General features: G+C 33.8%; 1 protein-coding gene and 1 pseudogene across 3 annotated transcripts in view; both read left to right on the top strand.

Moving 5' to 3' along the window:
- Sugct (succinyl-CoA:glutarate-CoA transferase) overlaps window positions 1-12,208 on the top strand; it is a 694,998-nt gene that overhangs the window by 232,916 nt on the left and 449,874 nt on the right. The window lies entirely within an intron of this gene.
- On the top strand, window positions 9,026-10,380 carry LOC143411922 (tubulin beta chain-like; annotated as a pseudogene).

The raw sequence follows: 12,208 nt of genomic DNA on the forward strand, positions 1-12,208 counted from the left end.
AGAACATCTATGCTGCATCTTTATAAGACACATTTAATTTCCTGAAAATGCCATATTCCTTCAGCTTTTCTGCTTTGGGGCACAATGTAATCTTTGCACTTTTACTTTGTTCTTTGTCTTGGTAAATTCATACCCATTCTTCTCACATTTTAATGATACCTTTAAAAAACTACATTGACCTGGGGTACTCAGTTATAGTTGGATGGGAGTAAGAAATTCTGATGTACTATTATAGTAGGGTAATTATAGATGACAATAATGTACTGAACATTTCAAAAAGCTAGAAGAAAGAATTTTGATTTAAACATTACACAATGTATATAGATATCAAAACATCACAAATACCACATGCTTATGTACAATTTTAATATTTTTCTGTATCAGTTAAAATAAATTTAAGAAATTAAAAAAATTTTTAAATCACATCAACATGGAAAAAACATAAAGCAGGTTGCAGCCACAGACAGAAACATGTTCCTAGGGTCTATGTGGCATGGCAGTGAGGATTAACTAGTGAGAATCCTGGAGGGAGAATGAATCTTCAGGGGAGATTTGTGGGATCCTCAGCTCCAGCTGTTTCTCACTACACATATATTCCCCTAACTGCTGAACCTGGAGGATCAGGAGGGAATCACCACAAGAAAGATTATTTTTGCTTAGTCCCCATGTATAAAGTTGATTGGTTTATATGGAGCAGAGGTACAGGAAGAAATATACCTAGAGATCCTCACTTTCAGGAATTCTTTTCATTATGTTTAGGGTAAGTAGGGAGGGGAAAAGGAGGGAGAGAGGATGGGAAAGTAGAAGGGAAGAGAGAGAGTAAGCTAATTGTGAATATGGTTATCTCTTGGCATGATTTTTATTATTTTCTTTTGCTCACTAATGTTTCCTAAATATTTCTGACATATATATGAGTATATATCACTTTTCAATAAGAAAATATTTTTTTAAAGTGCCTTAGCTGTGATTTGTATTTAGAGGAAAATACAAATACTATATGCTTTAATTAATAACAAGATTTGTGTTCATTAACTCAGCATGTATGGTGTGTTATGCACTTCATCTTAAATAACTCTCAGCAACATTGTGCAAGGTATATATTATTATAGTCATATAAATGGGGAAGCTGATGCTCAGAGAAAATACATGACTTGCCCAGAGACTCATGTGAAAAGTGGCATAAGAGCTAGATAGTCCAACTTGAAAGACTCTGAATATTTCTTTCATGCCAGTTGTTTCCACTATTATGAACATTCGGAAAAATGCCAGAAAAGAAGATTCCATTTTGACCAGTTCTTATCTGTGACTTATCCAATTTATTTAATTTTCTCCTTTTCTTAGTTACTTGAAAAGAGTTTATTGCCGTATAAATGCTCAGTAAATGTTGATTGGTTACTTTCATTGACTACAGGATTTAAACATGGAAATAGGATGAGCCAGGAACTGTTTTTTGCTTTATGTTTTACATTTGTGCTTGGTTTGTTTGTTATTTTTATTTCTTCTACAGCTGGTGGGCATATAAGTAGTAAATGGTAATGTCCTGTGAGGAAAGATTTGGAAAGATTGCACAAAAGAAAATCAGTCACTGACATTCAGGAATGCAGCTGTGAAGTTAGGTTAAGGCAAAGCACACTTTCCTGTGCACTTCAAGTTTCTTAAAAAAAAAATAGACAACAACTTTATTGTATTTTGTTTTCTCTGGGGTTACTCACTGGGCAGGTTTAAGATCTTGCCAAAATATTGCACATTGTTTAAAAACATTACAAAGAAATTTCAACAAAATAGTGAAATTCACTAAATTCAACAATTTTAAAAGATATTTTTAGTTGGTAAAGACTTTTGGCATTACTTCCTTAGTGTTTTAATCATCACTGTTCAATCAGAGACAACATTCAGCTTTGTGCTGATATTTTAAAAGATTATTTAAAAATTTCCATTTCATTTCCTGAGGTATAGTAAGATGAGAGTCTTCTGATTTTCTCTTCTTTAATTTAAAAATGATGTTCATAAGACATTTTTCACAATTCTTTTAAGTAAACAGGAAATACAATTATTTCCTTGGGATATGTATATCTGCATGTTAAAAATAGTATAGGTTGAGGAATATAATGTGTTTTCTAAAATCAGGGTTATTAAATACATACTTGAAATAAGATCCAGTATTATTTTTTAAAATATTTTTTTTTCATTATACATGGACACAATATCTTATTTTGTTTATTTATTTTTATTCTGAGGATCAAACCCGATACCTCACATGTGTGAGGCAAGTCTGCCACTGAGCCCCAGCCCCAGCCCAGTGTTATATTTTTGATATGATTTTACTAGTTGGAAGTTTTTTTTTTTTTAAATAAAGATTTTTTTTGACTGTTCTTCCATTTTTTTTCTAAGTCCAGTAATGGAATAAGAGTTGAAGAACTGTCAGATTCACATGGAGACAGCCTTTATAACATCATCTGTCAGGTGTCTATCTCTTTAGTCATCTGGAATTCTGAAGACTGATTGAGGCCATTACAAAATGTACTTCAGATTTGAGACCCTACATCTTTACTGTTCACAAAGCCCTTTGCAGTGGTGAAAGGAACTGGCTGTTGAAATATGCTGAATGGTTAACTCTTTTCATATTTTTCTTTTATTTCTATTCAGATGCATTTATCTCATTTTAAAAAAACTGTGCATGGATGTTCTCAAGCACTTTTTTTTCCTATTGAGTTCTTTATATATTATCCATCATTTGCATAGGGATAGCTTCTGTAGTTTTGCTTCTCATATTTTCCTAGGAAATATATATTGCTAGAGGCTATAGTTTTATTTCTCAACTGGAAAACATCATTTCAATGTTATATTAATTCTTAATATAATTAATTTTTTATGTTAATGGAAAATGTATAAATTATTAAAGAAAATAAACCATACATCTGTATAAACTTTGAAAAGACAAACCCTACAATTTATAGAGAATGCTCTCTAAGGGAATGGGGAATTCTATGAAGAGTGCTTGTTAACAAGAAAAGGTAATGTTTGTCTAAAACACAGGAATAAATATGACTGAGGAACATTTCTGGCTCAAATAACTGCAAAGGATTCAGTTTAAGTAACCTAGATTTTCTGTTCTCCAAGAATTTTAATCTCAAATTTATACTGTTTTTTTTCATGAAAAGAAATTGTAGCACAAATATGTAAATACATAGAAGATTATTGGGTTTTAAGGAACAATTCTAAGAATCAAGATTTGTACTATATATAAAACACAGCACATATCATGTGGTATAATCTTATATCATAGTAATAATTATTATTAAACAATTTCATGGAATTAATAGGTGAAAACTACTGCCAGTAAAGTCTGAGGAATAACATCACGATAGTATGTGTGATTTAAAACTAGAAAGTTAAAGTTTTCTTCTCCTTTTACTTTGCCTTGTATGAAAAAATGATTATAGAAATAATAGGTATTCAATTCTTTGGTTTTTTTCATACTTAGCTATAATAGAAGAGGGTTTACACAGAATTTAGATGAGTGAAAAGTACCTTAAAACTTTATAAATTTTATCCCTGAAGAGCATTATGAGATTTTTTTTTAAAAAATCAGTTTTTAAGTCAATAACACCATCATAATTTGGTGATACTCATACTGACATTAGAAGTATATACTCCTAAAGAAGAAATATAACATAAAGAAATCCTCAAATTCAAATTGAGGAGAAAACAAAGGTCTTTGGACTTCATTCTGTGCACATGTATGTTTCTGATTGTTTTTGATATTATTGGAAGTTGAATGAATATTTATTTTTGTAAATAACAACAATATTAACCAGGTGATTAATCTTTGATTGATTTGTTCTGCTTGTGCCATGTCAATTTTGGTTATTCATATCTTTGGACAAGGTAACTTAGTTTTTTTTTTGAATAGTCTTTTTTCCATCATTTTATTGGTGCATTATAATTAAACATAAGAATGGGTTTTGTTGTTACATACTCATGCATGCCCATTATATAACAATATAATTTGGGCAATATAGTCTTCCAGTATTTCCCCTTTCTCTTCCCTCTACCCTTACCCTGATCTCTTTACTCTATTGGTCTCTCTTTGCTTTTCATGAGACCCTTTTCCCACCTTTCTTTTCCTTCATCCTCCCTAGCTTTCACATAGGAGAGAAAACATATGAACTTTGATTTTTCTGAGTTTGACTTATTTTGCTTAACATAATGGTCTCAAGTTCCATCCATTTTCCTTCAAATGACATAATTTTGTTCTTTATGGCTGAAAAAACTCCATAGTGTACAAATACCACATTTTATCATCCATTCAGCCATTGATGAACACAAAGGCTGGTGTCTTTTCCTTTGCTATGCAGAAGCTTGTTAATTTGATGCCATTACGTTTATTAATTCTTGGTATTATTTTCTGAGCTTTAGGAGTCCTATAGAAGAAGTTATTACCTGTCTATATGTTGGAGTGTTGACCCTACATTTTTTTCTAGGAACTGCAAAATATTTGGTCTAACTCCTAGGTCCTTGATCTATTTTGAATCCACAGAGTGAGAGATGGGGATCTAGTCTGATTTTTATTTTTAAAAAATATATTTATATAATTGTTAATTTTTTATTCAACAAATTCAAAATTTCAGGCAATTTGCAAAAAATAAATTTCATTTATGTTACAGTATTAATTAACCAGACTCTACAATACACATATTTTTGGAAATAATATTAATCAACATTTAATCTGTATTACATTTCAAAGCTCACAATCTGACCTGACCCTGTGATTTGAATCAACTTAGGTAATTAATAAGATACTCTGAGTACGGAAGTTCTAAAAGAGAATATGACACTAAGCACCCATAGCTAATGAGTCACATTGAGAATGACAAGGGCTTTGGTTTATTCAGTCTCAACATTGTGTTCTTTGCTCTTCAGGCTGTGACTGAATCTCTAAAATTTTTTTTTAAATTTAATTTGTTATATATGACAACAGAATGCATTAAAATTCATATTACACATATAGAGCACAATTTTTCATATCTCTGATTGTACACAAAGTAGAGTCACATCCTTCGTGTCTTCATATATGTAGTTAGGGTAATGATGACCATTGCATTTCACTATCTTTCCTACCCCTATGCCCCCCTTTCCTTCTCTCCCCTTTTCCCCTGTCCCCTATCTAGAGTTCATTTAATCCTCTCCCCCCATCCTCCCACAACATATTATGAATAATCTTCCTTTAATTAGAGAAATCGTTAGGCATTTGTTTTTTTGGGGGGATTGGGTAATTTCACTTAGCATGATATTCTCTAACTGCATCCATTTACCTGCAAATGCCATGATTTTATTCTCTTTTAATGCTGAGTAATATTCCATTGTGTGTGTGTATATATATATATATATATATATATATATATATATATATATATATATATATATACCACATTTTCTTTATCCGTTTATCTACTGAAGGGCGTCTAGATTGGTTCCACAGTTTAGCTATTATGAAATGTGCTGCTATCAACATTAATGTGGCTGTGTCCCTGAAGTATGCTGTTTTTAAGTCGTTTGGGTATAGACCAAGGAGTGGGATAGCTGGGTCAAATAGTGGTTCCATTCCCAGTTTCCCAAGGAATCTCCATACTGCTTTCAATATTGGCTGCACCAAATTGCATTCCCACCAGCAATGTATGAGTATGCCTTTTTCTTTTACATCCTTGCCAACACTTATTGTTGTTTGTATTCTCAATAGCTGCCATTCTGACTGGAATTTTTTATTTGCATTTCTCAGAAGAAGATTAGCAATTAACCAACAAATATATGAAAAAATGTTCAACATCTAGTCTGATTTTTCTACATATGATAACCAATTTTCCCACCACTATTTGTTAAAAAGAATATCTTTTCTCTAGGGTATGATATCAGTGTCTATGCCAAAGATCAGATGACTGTATCTGAGTGGGTTTGTCTCTGTGTCTACTGTTCCATTATTCTATCTGTCTGTTTTTATGTCAGTACCATGCAATTTTTTTAACTATAGTTCTGTAGCATAATTTGAAGTTAGGTATTGTGATGCTTGCAGAATTGATTTTTTGGCTTAGCATTGTTGTTGGTTATTCTGGGTCTTCTTCCAAGTGAATTTTAGGATTTTTTCTAGTTCTATGAAGAATGTCTTTGGTATTTTGATAGGGATATTTTATTCAATCTGTAGATTGTTTTTGGTTATATGGCCAGTGAAGTGATATTAATTCTTCCTGCCCATAAACATGGGACATCTTTCTATCTTCTTGTGTTTTCTTCAATTTCTTTCTATAGTGTTCTATCATTTTCATTGTAGAGGTTTTTTTTTGCCTCCTTGGTTAGATTTATTCCCAAGTATTTTCATCATTTGTTTGGGGTGGGGGAGGTACTGGGGATTGAACTCAGGGATGCTTAACCACTGTTCCCAACCCCAGTCCTTTTTTTAAAAAAAATTATTTTGATACAGGGTCTTGCTAAGTTACCTAGGGCCTTGCTAAGTTGCTGAGGCTGGCTTTGAACTTTCAATACTACTGACTCAGCCTCTCCAGTTACTGGGATTACAGGCATGTACCACCATGCCCAGTTCCTAGCTTTTCTTTTTTTGGGATGTTGTGAATGGGACCATTTTCCTGATTTATTTCTCAGAAGATTCATTACTGGTACATAGGAAAGTTCTTGACTCTTGTAGTTTTATTTGGGTATGTATAGATTGTTTTTTGGGACAACTAATTAAGGCAACTCCCTTTGAATGGACACTTTGGGTAGAGGTAGCTTTTTTCTTCCAGTTGACCTTTGATTCTTTTGAGGAGAAACAAGGTTATTGGGAATTATCTATAGCTATATTTGTTGAAATCATGGATTTCCCTGCATTCCTGACCTCAGGGCCTGTTATGGTTTGGAGGTGAGGTATTCCTCCAAATGCTCATGTGTAAGACAATACAAGAAGGTTTAAGGGAGAAATGATTGGGTTATGAGAGCCATAATTAATTGATGACCTGATGGGATTAATTGAGTGGTAATTGAAGGCAGATGTGATTTGTCTGGAGGAGTTGAGGCATTAGGGGCATGACTTTGAGGTATATATATTTGTATTTGACAAATAGAGATCTCTCTCTCTCTCTGCTTTCTGATCATCATGTGAGCTGCTTCCCTCTGCCACACTCTTCCACCATGATGTTCTGCCTAACCTGAAACCCTGGAAAGTGGAGCCAGCTGTCTATAGAGTGAGACCTCTGAAACTGTGAGCCCCTGAATAAACTTTCCTTCTCTATAATTGTGCTGGTTGGGTTTTTTAGTCCCAACAATGAAAAAGCTGACTAAAACAGGGCCTTTGCACATGCTTTATTTCATGCATGGGATGATCTTCCTTTATTGTCAGTAGAGCTGATTCTGTCTTATGCTTTAGGGTCTTTTCCTATCAGCATAGCTATCCCTTCTTAAAGAGATTATCATATATAAAATTTCCCTAGAGACATGTAAGAATGTATTAATAGTGATTAACTGAAACTGGAATTGAAGAAAAAAAAGTTTTGCTTTTTCCTTTATAGCTTTTTTTGTTATTTACACATTTTGTCTCCAGAATGTATTAATTGTATTTTTGAAGTTCTTCTTTATCAGAGTGAAACTTTCATGGGATGGCTATAAATATGAGGTCCTGTGTTGCCATTACATATTGAATTATGTTATAATACACACTAGAAACACATCTTTATCTGGCACAGGAGTTCATGTTGTATAAGCTCATTGATACCATTGATATTTTTCTTCTTCAGTTACATTCCAACCACTTATTCATTCAGTCGAAAATACTCTCTGAGTGTCCATGGAACTAGATTATAAATCCATAGTCCCTATCCCTGTGGAATTTGTTTCCTAAGGTGTACTAATGGATACTTTATTGTGAGGGTATGATACCGTAAACACAAAAATGGAAAAAAAAAAACAATTACAGATTGATGAATGCTGTGGCAAAAATAACAAGGGACTAAGAAATAGAATAAAGGCAGAAGAAGTTTCCTTCCTTTTAGATGGGATAGCCAAGGAAAATCTGCTATTGACAGTCATGAAAGGAACTGAAAGTCAGTATCACAAATCCTCACTCTCTTGTCTCTAATTGACACATATCAAAATTTGTGGCAGAAATTGCCATCTTCTTTAGTTTTCTGCTGGTACATTTTGATTTTTCCCTTTTATATTTGTTTTGTTAGATTTTGGAGATAGAGGTTTTGTAATTCTGAGTTTCTTTTTTCTTATGATCATCTTTTTCTGAAATGATTGAGTATTACTCACTATAAGATAAATAGTAAATGTTTATTAAATGAGAATATAGTTTAAAAAAAAGGTGTAGCTCTTTCTTTTTGCCCGTAATTAGTTAGTAAGGACAGTGTCTACTGTGACCATATATAGTTTTTGATACTGAAATAATAGCATTGACATGTAATATTATCAATACTTACTCTGAACAGGTAGGGAGTAGTACAATATGTTGAGAAGAATGAGAGAATCTATTTTGTTCTGTACTTATATATATAAGTCTTTAAGAGTCATTTGATTCTCTGAGTCAACTTGATTATTATAGTAGTACCATGGTGTAGTTCTGTGTGACTCTGAATATGGCTGGCTGCATAAATATATAAGAAAGACAAATACCAGTAGTATTAGTAAAAAGAAACTTTTATAAGAAGAAAATTCTCTTTTTAGCTCACTTGTGCAGGAGTGTTATAAGGTAGTTTTTTTGGTCCAAGATTTATAATACTTTGTTCTTTTGTTCATATGTGTAAATATTATCACTATGAAACTGTCACACTTTGTGATATTTTTAAAAACTCTGATATTAAAAAATATCATAAACTTTTAGAATTTTCCCACCATCTCATTTGGATCTTGCTGTTCCCAGCTTCCAAGTCACTTTCCACCCTTTCAGAATATAACTGTTAAAGAAAAAAAATGTTTTGACATATTTTCTTGCCCTGTATATTATGGGGTGAGGAAAACACAATTAAAATAAAATTTAACCATGAGGGAAATCATGCAAATCTAGACCAGTCAGTGTGGTAGCCAGTTCCAGTTCTGGGAGGTGATCAGTGATGAAGATAGTCCCCACTGGTACCTACCATGGGGTCAGTGAATTGAAGCTAGACTACATCTATGGTACTACAGTGAAGCCCAGGTGACAAATATATTCCTCATGTTATCTTGGATCTAAAATGGTAGATCTACAATGTGAAGCCATGACTTTGTTTGCTAAGATTCTTTTGGCCTCATCTTCAGACCAGATAATTTTGTTTTTGGTCAATCTGCAGCAGATAACAGCTGAGTCAAGGGCCACTATTCAGGGGAGACTGAGCTGATTGACTCAGTCCTAGATAAGATATGAAATGAGGTTGAGATCGCTCATTGCCTGTAGAAATTCCGGCTGACCTAGTCACTGAGTGTGGGCACAGGCCCTTGAATGCCTGCTCATCAGCAACATTCATGCCTCACGGATACTTTCAGAGTGGTGCAGTTACCCCAAAACATCTTACACTGTGATTGAGCCCTACATGACTACTTCTCTCTTCATCAGTTCATGGAAGAGAGTGATGAGACCTATTGTGTTGACAGCAAGGCCTATATATTATCTTCTTCTTTATCCCCAGGATGATTGTACCAACCTACAGGAACCTGAACCACCTCATTTCAGCCACCATGAGCCATGTAATCACCCAGCCTCTTCTTAACTATTAGCCTCTGCTTTCTTAGCCAGTTTTATGCTGACCTCTGCAACCTGTTAGTCAACATGGTACTCTTTCCACATTTCCACTTCTTCATGCCTAGTTTTGCTCCTCTCACCACTGTGGAAGCCAGTAGTACTGTACATCACCATGTTTGAACTTACCCATCAGGTCTTTCATGCCAAAAATGGATGGCCACCTGTTATTCCTGCCATGTTCAGTTTCATTCATTGTGGCTAATGTTTTCTGTGGCCAGATATCTGTGAAAGAGGTAGATGAGCAGATACACAACCTGAAGGGCAAGAATAGTATCTACTTAATGGGATGGATCCCTAATGGGCTGTTAAAATAACTCTCTTGCCTCTTGGTCTCGAGATGGCAGTCAGCTTCATTGTCAGCAGCATGGTTATCCAAGGAGCTTTCCAAGCACATCTCCATATTCTGCCAGAAGACCTTCTTCCACTGGTACAAAAGTGAAGGCATGAACAAGATGGAATTCACTGAGTCTGAGAGCAACATGAACAAGCTTGTGTATGAGTATCAGCAGTACTGGGATACCACTGCCGAAAAGGAAGAGGATTTTGGGGAAGAAGTAGAAGAGGAAAAGAGCCCCACTTCATCTCATCTCTCAGTTCTCTCAGCCTTCTTCCTCAATTGACCTTTTCCTCTCCTTGGGAATTTGTGTTTGCTGCTTCCATCTTGTTTTATCCTTTTGGAAGGAGTATAGAACAATGCCTGGCATATGGTTAATACCCAGTAAACTTATATATTTTAAAATAACCTATCTTCAAAGCATTACTGCTTTAACTTTGGTAAAGAAAAAAAATCACCTAAATCTGTTGACTAATGGTTCAAAAATTATAAAATTAAGTAACTTCCAAATCAGTGTGTAGGATTATTTCTGTCTCAGAAGATACTCTAGACATAATGGTGTTGTGCTAGCATGGATGTTATCAAACTTAGTACATCAGTAAGGAATATGTTGATGAGTCTGTGTCATATTATTTCCCATCATCTCCTATGTCTTGCATTGTGCCAGAATCCCAAGCATTAAAAAGTTACAGACTCCATTTAACCAAATAATCATACCATTTGGAAATGATAGTTTTGGGTATGTGACCAAAGATGAGTGGTATTTTTGTATGTCCATCATTTTGTGTTTGTATTTATTTCATATTTGTGTTTTGTTGGACAATTACTTCAGAAGGAGTTCATAAATAACACTTATTCATTCAGTATACCATGCCAAGTTCTGATGATAAAGATCTAGGGTAAATATGATTCCTGCCATCAAGGGAGGTGTGTGTGTGTGTGTGTGTGTGTCTTTAACCTAGGAATTTCTTGAGAGTAGTAATTAAGATATATAGACTTTTAACATAGCTGCTTTTATTTCTCAAAAAATACCTATAATGTCTGAAAGATAGTCACTGCTCTTTAGTATATTTGTTTGCTTATGTCTCTATGTAGCCTATTTTAAGAATTTTATGGGCATATGCCTTTTCTGATAGGCCTCATAAGTTTTTTGGAATTTTGCATAACTAGTGACCTTCAGAATTATGTTGCCAGGAATAGAATTATTGCTTGGGGGTTTACTCTTCACACATTCGTACATGTGACTAAAAAAGTAAAGAGCTATTTTATATTAGAAGTGAACTTAGCTCGTCTTATGTAGTCCCTTGAGAGAACTCAGTCTCAGGATTTGGTGCCTTCAATCTGTTTTATTGGTTAGGAAGAGGTCATGGGTCACTAGTCTCAGTCAATTTCTCTTTTTGACAAAATAGAATAATTCCCTGTGTACAGAAAGGACCATATGAAAGAAGATCTAAAGCTTTGGCTTTGTTGTCTAACCTCTTTTTTTTTTCTGTACTGAGGATTTAACCAGGGGTGCCTAAGCACTGAGCCACATGCCCAGCCCTTTTAATTTTTTTATTTTTTATTTTGAGACAGGGTCTTGCTTAGTTTCTTAAGACCGATAAGTTGCTGAGGTTGGTTTGAAAGTTGACATCCTCCTGCCTCAGCCTCCCAAGCTGCTGGCATATGCCACCGTGCTCAGTTGTGATAGAACCTCTTACCTTTAACTCATAATTATAGTTCTAACTATAATGTCTTAAGTTTAGGAAGGACTTAGGACTAAAGTGAAACAGCTTATTAAAGCAAATGTATTTGCATTAAATAGCAAAGAGCTAAAATAAAACAAAAGAGGAAATTTAATTTAAATTGCAAACTTTAGAATGTTTATCAGAGATTATATTCTTTGAATATATAAATTTTGATTAAATGATAATTTATGTGCTTTATAAATTTCATCAATTTTTAAAGTTGTGAAATCACCTAGCTTTGTGTCTGTTATTTTTGGAAAGTATTTGAGTGATGAAATATTTGATATTATATAGAGAACTAAAAAATGTGTCCTGCTTTATAAGATCTTATATGCTAGGATTACATTCATTCATTCATTCATTTTTATTGGATATAGAGGGGAGAAG

This window comes from Callospermophilus lateralis, chromosome 1 (assembly GCF_048772815.1).
Source record: "Callospermophilus lateralis isolate mCalLat2 chromosome 1, mCalLat2.hap1, whole genome shotgun sequence".
Classification (NCBI taxonomy): domain Eukaryota; kingdom Metazoa; phylum Chordata; class Mammalia; order Rodentia; family Sciuridae; genus Callospermophilus; species Callospermophilus lateralis.